The sequence below is a fragment of the Cetorhinus maximus genome, chromosome 9 (assembly GCF_964194155.1).
Source record: "Cetorhinus maximus chromosome 9, sCetMax3.hap1.1, whole genome shotgun sequence".
In the NCBI taxonomy this organism is placed as follows: domain Eukaryota; kingdom Metazoa; phylum Chordata; class Chondrichthyes; order Lamniformes; family Cetorhinidae; genus Cetorhinus; species Cetorhinus maximus.
The window spans coordinates 57,439,974-57,454,639 of NC_135887.1; the positions used below are offsets into that span (position 1 = coordinate 57,439,974).

Sequence of the window (14,666 nt, forward strand, 5' to 3'; positions counted from 1 at the left end):
CACACACAGGCTGCCGTGTCCATCAGATCCTCACACACAGGCTGCAGTGTCCTTTAGATCCTCACACACAGGCTGCAGTGTCCATCAGATCCTCACACACAGGCTGCAGTGTCCATCAGATCCTCACACACAGGCTGCAGTGTCCATCAGATCCTCACACACACAGGCTGCAGTGTCCATCAGATCCTCACACACACAGACATCAGTGTCCATCAGATCCTCACACACACAGGCTGCAGTGTCCATCAGACCCTCACACACACAGGCTGCAGTGTCCATCAGATCCTCACACACATGCTGCAGTGTCCATCAGATCCTCACACACAGACTGCAGTGTCCATCAGATCCTCACTCACACAGGCTGCAGTGTCCATCAAATCCTCACATACACAGGCTGCAGTGTCCATAAGATCCTCACACACACAGGCTGCAGTGTCCATCAGATCCTCACACATAGGCTGCAGTGTCCATCAGATCCTCACACACAGGCTGCAGTGTCCATCAGATCCTCACACACAGGCTGCAGTGTCCATCAGATCCTCACACAGAGGCTGCAGTGTCCATCAGATCCTCACACACAGGCTGCAGTGTCCATCACATCCTCACACACAGGCTGCAGTGTCCATCAAATCCACACGCACATGCTGCAGTGTCCATCAGATCCTCACACACATACTGCAGTGTCCATCAGGTCCTCACACACAGGCTGCAGTGTCCATCAGATCCTCACACAGGGTGCAGTGTCCATCAGATCCTCACACACAGACTGCAGTGTCCATCAGATCCTCACACACAGACTGCAGTGTATATTCAGACCCTCACACACAGGCTGCAGTGTCGATCAGATCCTCACACACAGACTGCAGTGTATTTTCAGAAACTCACACACAGGCTGCAGTGTCCATCAGATCCTCACACACAGACTGCAGTGTCCATCAGATCCTCACACACAGGCTGCAGTGTCCATCAGATCCTCACACAGGCTGCAGTGTCCATCAGATCCTCACACACAGGCTGCAGTGTCCATCAGATCCTCACACACAGGCTGCAGTGTCCAAGAGATCCACACACACAGGCTGCAGTGTCCATCAGATCCTCACACAGGCTGCAGTGTCCATCAGATCCTCACACACAGGCTGCAGTGTCCATCAGATCCACACACACAGGCTGCAGTGTCCATCAGATCCTCACACACAGACTGCAGTGTCCATCAGATCGTCACACAGACTGCAGTGTCCATCAGATCCTCACACACAGGCTGCAGTGTCCATCAGATCCACACACACAGGCTGCATTGTCCATCAGATCCTCAGAAATAGGCTGCAGTGTCCATCAGATCCTCACACACAGGCTGCAGTGTCCATCAGATCCTCACACACAGGCTGCAGTGTCCATCTGATCCTCACACACAGGCTGCAGTGTCCATCAGATCCTCACACACAGGCTGCAGTGTCCATCAGATCCTCACACACAGACTGCAGTGTCCATCAGATCCTCACACACAGGCTGCAGTGTCCATCAGATCCTCACACACACAGGCTGCAGTGTCCATCAGATCCTCACACACACAGACTGAAGTGTCCATCAGATCCTCACACACACAGGCTGCAGTGTCCATCAGATCCTCACACACACAGGCTGCAGTGCCATCAGACCCTCACACACAGGCTGCAGTGTCGATCAGATCCTCACACACAGGCTGCAGTTTCCATCAGATCCTCACACACACAGGCTGCAGTGTCCATCAGATCCTCACATACACAGGCTGCTGTGTCCATCAGATCCTCACACACATAGGTTGCAGTGTCCATCAGATCCTCACACACAGGCTGCAGTGTCCATCAGATCCTCACGCACAGACTGCAGTGTCCATCAGATCCACACACACAGACTGCAGTGTCCATCAGATCCTCACACACACAGGCTGCAGTGTCCATCAAATCCTCACATACACAGGCTGCAGTGTACATAAGATCCTCACACCCACAGGCTGCAGTGTCCATCAGATCCTCACACATAGGCTGCAGTGTCCATCAGATCCTCACACACAGGCTGCAGTGTCCATCAGATCCTCACACACAGGCTGCAGTGTCCATCACATCCTCACACACAGGCTGCAGTGTCCATCAGATCCACACGCACAGGCTGCAGTGTCCATCAGATCCTCACACACAGACTGCAGTGTCCATCAGATCCTCACACACAGGCTGCAGTGTCCATCAGATCCTCACACAGGGTGCAGTGTCCATCAGATCCTCACACACAGACTGCAGTGTCCATCAGATCCTCACACACAGACTGCAGTGTATATTCAGACCCTCACACACAGGCTGCAGTGTCGATCAGATCCTCACACACAGACTGCAGTGTATTTTCAGAACCTCACACACAGGCTGCAGTGTCCTTCAGATCCTCACACACAGACTGCAGTGTCCATCAGATCCTCACACACAGGCTGCAGTGTCCATCAGATCCTCACACAGGCTGCAGTGTCCATCAGATCCTCACACACAGGCTGCAGTGTCCATCAGATCCTCACACACAGGCTGCAGTGTCCAAGAGATCCACACACACAGGCTGCAGTGTCCATCAGATCCTCACACAGGCTGCAGTGTCCATCAGATCCTCACACACAGGCTGCAGTGTCCATCAGATCCACACACACAGGCTGCAGTGTCCATCAGATCCTCACACACAGACTGCAGTGTCCATCAGATCGTCACACAGACTGCAGTGTCCATCAGATCCTCACACACAGGCTGCAGTGTCCATCAGATCCTCACACACACAGGCTGCAGTGTCCATCAGATCCTCACACACACAGACTGAAGTGTCCATCAGATCTTCTCACACACAGGCTGCAGTGTCCATCAGATCCTCACACACACAGGCTGCAGTGCCATCCGATCCTCACACACAGGCTGCAGTGTCGATCAGATCCTCACACACAGGCTGCAGTTTCCATCAGATCCTCACACACACAGGCTGCAGTGTCCATCAGATCCTCACATACACAGGCTGCAGTGTCCATCAGATCCTCACACACACAGGTTGCTGTGTCCATCAGATCCTCACACACAGGCTGCAGTGTCCATCAGATCCTCACGCACAGACTGCAGTGTCCATCAGATCCACACACACAGACTGCAGTGTCCATCAGATCCTCACACACACAGGCTGCAGTGTCCATCAGATCCTCACACACAGGCTGCAGTGTCCATCAGATCCTCACACACAGGCAGCAGTGTCCATCAGATCCTCACACACAGACTGCAGTGTCCATCAGATCCTCACACACAGGCTGCAGTGTCCATCAGATCCTCTCACAGGCTGCAGTGTCCATCAGATCCTCACACACAGACTGCAGTGTCCATCAGATCCTCACACACAGACTGCAGTGTATATTCAGACCCTCACACACAGGATGCAGTGTCCATCAGATCCTCACACACAGGCTGCAGTGTATATTCAGACCCTCACACACAGGCTGCAGTGTCCATCAGATCCTCACACACAGACTGCAGTGTCCATCAGATCCTCACACACAGGCTGCAGTGTCCATCAGATCCTCACACAGGCTGCAGAGTCCATCAAATCCTCACAAACAGGATGCAGTGTCCATCAGATCCTCACACACAGGCTGCAGTGTCCATCAGATCCACACACACAGGCTGCAGTGTCCATCAGATCCTCACACAGGCTGCAGTGTCCATCAGATCCTCACACGCAGGCTGCAGTGTCCAATAGATCCACACACACAGGCTGCAGTGTCCATCAGATCCTCACACACAGACTGCAGTGTCCATCAAATCGTCACACAGACTGCAGTGTCCATCAGATCCTCACACACAGGCTGCAGTGTGCATCAGATTCTCACACACAGGCTGCAGTGTCCATCAGATCCTCACACAGGCTGCAGTGTCCATCAGATCCTCACTCACAGGCTGCAGTGTCCATCAGATCCGCACACACAGGCTGCAGTGCCCATCAGATCCTCACACAGGCTGCAGTGTCCATCAGATCCTCACACACAGGCTGCAGTGTCCATCAGATCCACACACACAGGCTGCAGTGTCCATCAGATCCTCACAAATAGGCTGCAGTGTCCATCAGATCCTCACACACAGGCTGCGGTGTCCATCAGATCCTCACACACAGGCTGCAGTGTCCATCAGATCCTCACACACAGGCTGCAGTGTCCATCAGATCCTCACACACAGGCTGCAGTGTCCATCAGATCCTCACACACAGGCTGCAGTGTCCATCAGATCCTCACACACAGGCTGCAGTGTCCATCAGACCCTCACACACACAGGCTGCAGTGTCCATCAGATCCTCACACACACAGACTGAAGTGTCCATCAGATCCTCACACACACAGGCTGCAGTGTCCATCAGATCCTCACACACACAGGCTGCAGTGCCATCAGATCCTCACACACAGGCTGCAGTGTCGATCAGATCCTCACACACAGGCTGCAGTTTCCATCAGATCCTCACACACACAGGCTGCAGTGTCCATCAGATCCTCACATACACAGGCTGCAGTGTCCATCAGATCCTCACACACACAGGCTGCAGTGTCCATCAGATCCTCACACACAGGCTGCAGTGTCCATCAGATCCTCACACACACAGGCTGCCGTGTCCATCAGATCCTCACACACAGGCTGCAGTGTCCATCAGAACCTCACACACAGGCTGCAGTCTCCATCAGATCCTCACACACACAGGCTGCCGTGTCCATCAGATCCTCACACACAGGCTGCAGTGTCCTTTAGATCCTCACACACAGGCTGCAGTGTCCATCAGATCCTCACACACAGGCTGCAGTGTCCATCAGATCCTCACACACAGGCTGCAGTGTCCATCAGATCCTCACACACACAGGCTGCAGTGTCCATCAGATCCTCACACACACAGACATCAGTGTCCATCAGATCCTCACACACACAGGCTGCAGTGTCCATCAGACCCTCACACACACAGGCTGCAGTGTCCATCAGATCCTCACACACATGCTGCAGTGTCCATCAGATCCTCACACACAGACTGCAGTGTCCATCAGATCCTCACTCACACAGGCTGCAGTGTCCATCAAATCCTCACATACACAGGCTGCAGTGTCCATAAGATCCTCACACACACAGGCTGCAGTGTCCATCAGATCCTCACACATAGGCTGCAGTGTCCATCAGATCCTCACACACAGGCTGCAGTGTCCATCAGATCCTCACACACAGGCTGCAGTGTCCATCAGATCCTCACACAGAGGCTGCAGTGTCCATCAGATCATCACAAACAGGCTGCAGTGTCCATCACATCCTCACACACAGGCTGCAGTGTCCATCAGATCCACACGCACATGCTGCAGTGTCCATCAGATCCTCACACACATACTGCAGTGTCCATCAGGTCCTCACACACAGGCTGCAGTGTCCATCAGATCCTCACACAGGGTGCAGTGTCCATCAGATCCTCACACACAGACTGCAGTGTCCATCAGATCCTCACACACAGACTGCAGTGTATATTCAGACCCTCACACACAGGCTGCAGTGTCGATCAGATCCTCACACACAGACTGCAGTGTATTTTCAGAACCTCACACACAGGCTGCAGTGTCCATCAGATCCTCACACACAGACTGCAGTGTCCATCAGATCCTCACGCACAGGCTGCAGTGTCCATCAGATCCTCACACAGGCTGCAGTGTCCATCAGATCCTCACACACAGGCTGCAGTGTCCATCAGATCCTCACACACAGGCTGCAGTGTCCAAGAGATCCACACACACAGGCTGCAGTGTCCATCAGATCCTCACACAGGCTGCAGTGTCCATCAGATCCTCACACACAGGCTGCAGTGTCCATCACATCCACACACACAGGCTGCAGTGTCCATCAGATCCTCACACACAGACTGCAGTGTCCATCAGATCGTCACACAGACTGCAGTGTCCATCAGATCCTCACACACAGGCTGCAGTGTCCATCAGATCCACACACACAGGCTGCATTGTCCATCAGATCCTCACAAATAGGCTGCAGTGTCCATCAGATCCTCACACACAGGCTGCAGTGTCCATCAGATCCTCACACACAGGCTGCAGTGTCCATCTGATCCTCATACACAGGCTGCAGTGTCCATCAGATCCTCACACACAGGCTGCATTGTCCATCAGATCCTCACACACAGACTGCAGTGTCCATCAGATCCTCACACACAGGCTGCAGTGTCCATCAGATCCTCACACACACAGGCTGCAGTGTCCATCAGATCCTCACACACACAGACTGAAGTGTCCATCAGATCCTCACACACACAGGCTGCAGTGTCCATCAGATCCTCACACACACAGGCTGCAGTGCCATCAGATCCTCACACACAGGCTGCAGTGTCGATCAGATCCTCACACACAGGCTGCAGTTTCCATCAGATCCTCACACACACAGGCTGCAGTGTCCATCAGATCCTCACATACACAGGCTGCTGTGTCCATCAGATCCTCACACACACAGGTTGCAGTGTCCATCAGATCCTCACACACAGGCTGCAGTGTCCATCAGATCCTCACGCACAGACTGCAGTGTCCATCAGATCCACACACACAGACTGCAGTGTCCATCAGATCCTCACACACACAGGCTGCAGTGTCCATCAAATCCTCACATACACAGGCTGCAGTGTCCATAAGATCCTCACACACACAGGCTGCAGTGTCCATCAGATCCTCACACATAGGCTGCAGTGTCCATCAGATCCTCACACACAGGCTGCAGTGTCCATCAGATCCTCACACACAGGCTGCAGTGTCCATCACATCCTCACACACAGGCTGCAGTGTCCATCAGATCCACACGCACAGGCTGCAGTGTCCATCAGATCCTCACACACAGACTGCAGTGTCCATCAGATCCTCACACACAGGCTGCAGTGTCCATCAGATCCTCACACAGGGTGCAGTGTCCATCAGATCCTCACACACAGACTGCAGTGTCCATCAGATCCTCACACACAGACTGCAGTGTATATTCAGACCCTCACACACAGGCTGCAGTGTCGATCAGATCCTCACACACAGACTGCAGTGTATTTTCAGAACCTCACACACAGGCTGCAGTGTCCATCAGATCCTCGCACACAGACTGCAGTGTCCATCAGATCCTCACACACAGGTTGCAGTGTCCATCAGATCCTCACACAGGCTGCAGTGTCCATCAGATCCTCACACACAGGCTGCAGTGTCCATCAGATCCTCACACACAGGCTGCAGTGTCCAAGAGATCCACACACACAGGCTGCAGTGTCCATCAGATCCTCACACAGGCTGCAGTGTCCATCAGATCCTCACACACAGGCTGCAGTGTCCATCACATCCACACACACAGGCTGCAGTGTCCATCAGATCCTCACACACAGACTGCAGTGTCCATCAGATCGTCACACAGACTGCAGTGTCCATCAGATCCTCACACACAGGCTGCAGTGTCCATCAGATCCACACACACAGGCTGCATTGTCCATCAGATGCTCACAAATAGGCTGCAGTGTCCATCAGATCCTCACACACAGGCTGCTGTGTCCATCAGATCCTCACACACAGGCTGCAATGTCCATCAGATCCTCACACACAGGCTGCAGTGTCCATCAGATCCTCACACACAGGCTGCAGTGTCCATCAGATCCTCACACACAGACTGCAGTGTCCATCAGATCCTCACACACAGGCTGTAGTGTCCATCAGATCCTCACACACACAGGCTGCAGTGTCCATCAGATCCTCACACACACAGACTGAAGTGTCCATCAGATCCTCACACACACAGGCTGCAGTGTCCATCAGATCCTCACACACACAGGCTGCAGTGCCATCAGATCCTCACACACAGGCTGCAGTGTCGATCAGATCCTCACACACAGGCTGCAGTTTCCATCAGAACCTCACACACACAGGCTGCAGTGTCCATCAGATCCTCACATACACAGGCTGCTGTGTCCATCAGATCCTCACACACACAGGTTGCAGTGTCCATCAGATCCTCACACACAGGCTGCAGTGTCCATCAGATCCTCACGCACAGACTGCAGTGTCCATCAGATCCACACACTCAGACTGCAGTGTCCATCAGATCCTCACACACACAGGCTGCAGTGTCCATCAGATCCTCACACACAGGCTGCAGTGTCCATCCGATCCTCACACACAGGCTGCAGAGTCCATCAGATCCTCGCACACACTGGCTGCAGTGTCCATCAGATCCTGACACACAGGCTACAGTGTCCATCAGATCCTCACACACAGGCTGCAGTGTCCATCAGATCCTCACACACAGGCTGCAGTCTCCATCAGATCCTCACACACACAGGCTGCCGTGTCCATCAGATCCTCACACACAGGCTGCAGTGTCCTTTAGATCCTCACACACAGGGTGCAGTGTCCATCAGATCCTCACACACAGGCTGCAGTGTCCATCAGATCCTCACACACAGGCTGCAGTGTCCATCCGATCCTCACACACAGACTGCAGTGTCCATCAGATCCTCACACACAGGCTGCAGTGTCCATCAGATCCTCACCCACACAGGCTGCAGTGTCCATCAGATCCTCACACACACAGACATCAGTGTCCATCAGATCCTCACACACACAGGCTGCAGTGTCCATCAGACCCTCACACACACAGGCTGCAGTGTCCATCAGATCCTCACACACATGCTGCAGTGTCCATCAGATCCTCACACACAGACTGCAGTGTCCATCAGATCCTCACTCACACAGGCTGCAGTGTCCATCAAATCCTCACATACACAGGCTGCAGTGTCCACAAGATCCTCACACACACAGGCTGCAGTGTCCATCAGATCCTCACACATAGGCTGCAGTGTCCATCAGATCCTCACACACAGGCTGCAGTGTCCATCAGATCCTCACACACAGGCTGCAGTGTCCATCAGATCCTCACACAGAGGCTGCAGTGTCCATCAGATCCTCACACACAGGCTGCAGTGTCCATCACATCCTCACACACAGGCTGCAGTGTCCATCAGATCCACACGCACACGCTGCAGTGTCCATCAGATCCTCACACACAGACTGCAGTGTCCATCAGATCCTCACACACAGGCTGCAGTGTCCATCAGATCCTCACACAGGGTGCAGTGTCCATCAGATCCTCACACACAGACTGCAGTGTCCGTCAGATCCTCACACACAGACTGCAGTGTATATTCAGACCCTCACACACAGGCTGCAGTGTCGATCAGATCCTCACACACAGACTGCAGTGTATATTCAGAACCTCACACACAGGCTGCAGTGTCCATCAGATCCTCACACACAGACTGCAGTGTCCATCAGATCCTCACACACAGGCTGCAGTGTCCATCAGATCCTCACACAGGCTGCAGTGTCCATCAGATCCTCACACACAGGCTGCAGTGTCCATCAGATCCTCACACACAGGCTGCAGTGTCCATGAGATCCACACACACAGGCTGCAGTGTCCATCAGATCCTCACACAGGCTGCAGTGTCCATCAGATCCTCACACACAGGCTGCGGTGTCCATCAGATCCACACACACAGGCTGCAGTGTCCATCAGATCCTCACACACAGACTGCAGTGTCCATCAGATCCTCACACACAGGCTGCAGTGTCCATCAGATCCTCACACACACAGGCTGCAGTGTCCATCAGATCCTCACACACACAGACATCAGTGTCCATCAGATCCTCACACACACAGGCTGCAGTGTCCATCAGACCCTCACACACACAGGCTGCAGTGTCCATCAGATCCTCACACACATGCTGCAGTGTCCATCAGATCCTCACACACAGACTGCAGTGTCCATCAGATCCTCACTCACACAGGCTGCAGTGTCCATCAAATCCTCACATACACAGGCTGCAGTGTCCACAAGATCCTCACACACACAGGCTGCAGTGTCCATCAGATCCTCACACACAGGCTGCAGTGTCCATCAGATCCTCACACACAGGCTGCAGTGTCCATCAGATCCTCACACACAGGCTGCAGTGTCCATCAGATCCTCACACAGAGGCTGCAGTGTCCATCAGATCCTCACACACAGGCTGCAGTGTCCATCACATCCTCACACACAGGCTGCAGTGTCCATCAGATCCACACGCACACGCTGCAGTGTCCATCAGATCCTCACACACAGACTGCAGTGTCCATCAGATCCTCACACACAGGCTGCAGTGTCAATCAGATCCTCACACATGGTGCAGTGTCCATCAGATCCTCACACACAGACTGCAGTGTCCGTCAGATCCTCACACACAGACTGCAGTGTATATTCAGACCCTCACACACAGGCTGCAGTGTCGATCAGATCCTCACACACAGACTGCAGTGTATATTCAGAACCTCACACACAGGCTGCAGTGTCCATCAGATCCTCACACACAGACTGCAGTGTCCATCAGATCCTCACACACAGGCTGCAGTGTCCATCAGATCCTCACACAGGCTGCAGTGTCCATCAGATCCTCACACACAGGCTGCAGTGTCCATCATATCCTCACACACAGGCTGCAGTGTCCATGAGATACACACACACAGGATGCAGTGTCCATCAGATCCTCACACAGGCTGCAGTGTCCATCAGATCCTCACACACAGGCTGCGGTGTCCATCAGATCCACACACACAGGCTGCAGTGTCCATCAGATCCTCACACACAGACTGCAGTGTCCATCAGATCGTCACACAGACTGCAATGTCCATCAGATCCTCACACACAGGCTGCAGTGTCCATCAGATCCTCACACACAGGCTGCAGTGTCCATCAGATCCTCACACAGGCTGCAGTGTCCATCAGATCCTCACACACAGGCTGCAGTGTCCATCAGATCCTCACACACAGGCTGCAGTGCCCATCAGATCCTCACACAGGCTGCAGTGTCCATCAGATCCTCGCACACAGGCTGCAGTCTCCATCAGATCCACACACACAGGCTGCAGTGTCCATCAGATCCTCACACATAGGCTGCAGTGTCCATCAGATCCTCACACACAGGCTGCAGTGTCCATCAGATCCTCACACACAGGCTGCAGTGTCCATCAGATCCTCACACACAGGCTGCAGTGTCCATCAGATCCTCACACACAGGCTGCAGTGTCCATCAGATCCTCACACACAGGCTGCAGTGTCCATCAGATGCCCTCAAACAGACTGCAGTGTCCATCAGATACTCACACACAGGCTGCAGTGTCCATCAGATCCTCACACACAGGCTGCAGTGTCCATCAGATCCTCACACACAGGCTGCAGTTTCCATCAGATCCTCATAAACACAGACTGCAGTGTCAATCAGATCCTCACACACAGACTGCAGTGTGCATCAGATCCTCACACCCAGGCTGCAGTGTCCATCAGATCCTCACACACAGGCTGCAGTGTCCATCAGATCCTCACACACAGGCTGCAGTGTCCATCAGATCCTCACACACAGGCTGCAGTGTCCATCAGATCCTCACACACAGGCCGCAGTGTGCATCAGATCCTCACACACAGACTGCAGTGTCCATCAGGTCCTCACACACAGACTGCAGTGTCCATCAGATCCTCACACACCCAGACTGCAGTGTCCATCAGATCCTCACACACACAGACTTCAGTGTCCATCTGATCCTCACACACACAGGCTGCAGTGTCCATCAGATCCTCACACACACAGGCTGCACTGTCCATCAGATCCTCACACAAATGCTGCAGTGTCCATCAGATCCTCACACACAGACTGCAGTGTCCATCAGATCCTCACTCACACAGGCTGCAGTGTCCATCAAATCCTCACATACACAGGCTGCAGTGTCCATTAGATCCTCACACACACAGGCTGCAGTGTCCATCAGATCCTCACACACAGGCTGCAGTGTCCATCAGATCCACACACACAGACTGCAATGTCCATCAGATCCTCACACACAGGCTGCAGTGTCCATCAGATCCTTACACACAGGCTGCAGTGTCCATCAGATCCTCACACACAGGCTGCAGTGTCCATCAGATCCTCACACACACAGGCTGCAGTGTCCATCAGATCCTCACACAAACAGACTTCAGTATCCATCAGATCCTCACACACACAGGCTGCAGTGTCCATCAGATCCTCACACACACAGGCTGCAGTGTCCATCAGATCCTCACACACAGGCTGCAGTGTCCATCAGATCCTCACACACAGGCTGCAGTGTCCATCAGATCCTCACACACAGGCTGCAGTGTCCATCAGATCCTCACACATACTGACTGCAGTGTCCATCAGATCCTCACACACAGTCTGCAGTGTCCATCAGATCCTCACACACAGGCTGCAGTGTCCATCAGATCCTCACACACAGGCTGCAGTGTCCATCAGATCCTCACACACAGGCTGCGGTGTCCATCAGATCCTCACACACAGGGTGCAGTGTCCATCAGATCCTCACACGCAGGGTGCAGTGTCCATCAGATACTCACACACAGGCTGCAGTGTCCATCAGATCCTCACACACAGGCTGCAGTGTCCATCAGATCCTCACACATACAGGCTGCAGTGTCCATCAGATCCTCACACACAGGCTGCAGTGTCCATCAGATCCTCACACACAGGCTGCAGTGTCCATCAGATCCTCACACACAGGCTGCGGTGTCCATCAGATCCTCACACACAGGCTGCGGTGTCCAACAGATCCTCACACACAGGCTGCAGTGTCCATCAGATCCTCACACACACAGGCTGCAGTGTCCATCAGATCCTCACACACAGGCTGCAGTTTCCATCAGATCCTCACACACACAGGCTGCAGTGTCCATCAGATCCTCACACACACAGACATCAGTGTCCATCAGATCCTCACACACACAGGCTGCAGTGTCCATCAGACCCTCACACACACAGGCTGCAGTGTCCATCAGATCCTCACACACATGCTGCAGTGTCCATCAGATCCTCACACACAGACTGCAGTGTCCATCAGATCCTCACTCACACAGGCTGCAGTGTCCATCAAATCCTCACATACACAGGCTGCAGTGTCCACAAGATCCTCACACACACAGGCTGCAGTGTCCATCAGATCCTCACACATAGGCTGCAGTGTCCATCAGATCCTCACACACAGGCTGCAGTGTCCATCAGATCCTCACACACAGGCTGCAGTGTCCATCAGATCCTCACACAGAGGCTGCAGTGTCCATCAGATCCTCACACACAGGCTGCAGTGTCTATCACATCCTCACACACAGGCTGCAGTGTCCATCAGATCCACACGCACACGCTGCAGTGACCATCAGATCCTCACACACAGACTGCAGTGTCCATCAGATCCTCACACACAGGCTGCAGTGTCCATCAGATCCTCACACAGGGTGCAGTGTCCATCATATCCTCACACACAGACTGCAGTGTCCGTCAGATCCTCACACACAGACTGCAGTGTATATTCAGACCCTCACACACAGGCTGCAGTGTCGATCAGATCCTCACACACAGACTGCAGTGTATATTCAGAACCTCACACACAGGCTGCAGTGTCCATCAGATCCTCACACACAGACTGCAGTGTCCATCAGATCCTCACACACAGGCTGCAGTGTCCATCAGATCCTCACACAGGCTGCAGTGTCCATCAGATCCTCACACACAGGCTGCAGTGTCCATCAGATCCTCAGACACAGGCTGCAGTGTCCATGAGATCCACACACACAGGCTGCAGTGTCCATCAGATCCTCACACAGGCTGCAGTGTCCATCAGATCCTCACACACAGGCTGCGGTGTCCATCAGATCCACACACACAGGCTGCAGTGTCCATCAGATCCTCACACACAGACTGCAGTGTCCATCAGATCGTCACACAGACTGCAGTGTCCATCAGATCCTCACACACAGGCTGCAGTGTCCATCAGATCCTCACACACAGTCTGCAGTGTCCATCAGATCCTCACACAGGCTGCAGTGTCCATCAGATCCTCACACACAGGCTGCAGTGTCCATCAGATCCTCACACACAGGCTGCAGTGCCCATCAGATCCTCACACAGGCTGCAGTGTCCATCAGATCCTCACACACAGGCTGCAGTCTCCATCAGATCCACACACACAGGCTGCAGAGTCCATCAGATCCTCACACATAGGCTGCAGTGTCCATCAGATCCTCACACACAGGCTGCAGTGTCCATCAGATCCTCACACACAGGCTGCAGTGTCCATCAGATCCTCACACACAGGCTGCAGTGTCCATCAGATCCTCACACACAGGCTGCAGTGTCCATCAGATCCTCACACACAGGCTGCAGTGTCCATCAGATGCCCTCAAACAGACTGCAGTGTCCATCAGATACTCACACACAGGCTGCAGTGTCCATCAGATCCTCACACACAGGCTGCAGTGTCCATCAGATCCTCACACACAGGCTGCAGTTTCCAGCAGATCCTCATAAACACAGACTGCAGTGTCAATCAGATCCTCACACACAGACTGCAGTGTGCATCAGATCCTCACACCCAGCCTGCAGTGTCCATCAGATCCTCACAGACAGGCTGCAGTGTCCATCAGATCCTCACACACAGGCTGCAGTGTCCATCAGATCCTCACACACAGGCTGCAGTGTCCATCAGATCCTCACACACAGGCCGCAGTGTGCATCA

General features: G+C 53.5%; 1 protein-coding gene across 1 annotated transcript in view; it reads right to left on the reverse strand.

Moving 5' to 3' along the window:
- LOC144684678 (phosphorylase b kinase gamma catalytic chain, skeletal muscle/heart isoform-like) overlaps window positions 1-8,317 on the reverse strand; it is a 433,525-nt gene extending 425,208 nt beyond the window's left edge. Inside the window, exon 1 of the mRNA XM_078548771.1 lies at window positions 8,147-8,317. The gene's annotated coding sequence lies outside the window, so the exon portion shown is untranslated. The remainder of the gene's footprint in view (window positions 1-8,146) is intronic.
- Between the last annotated feature and the right edge of the window lie 6,349 nt (window positions 8,318-14,666).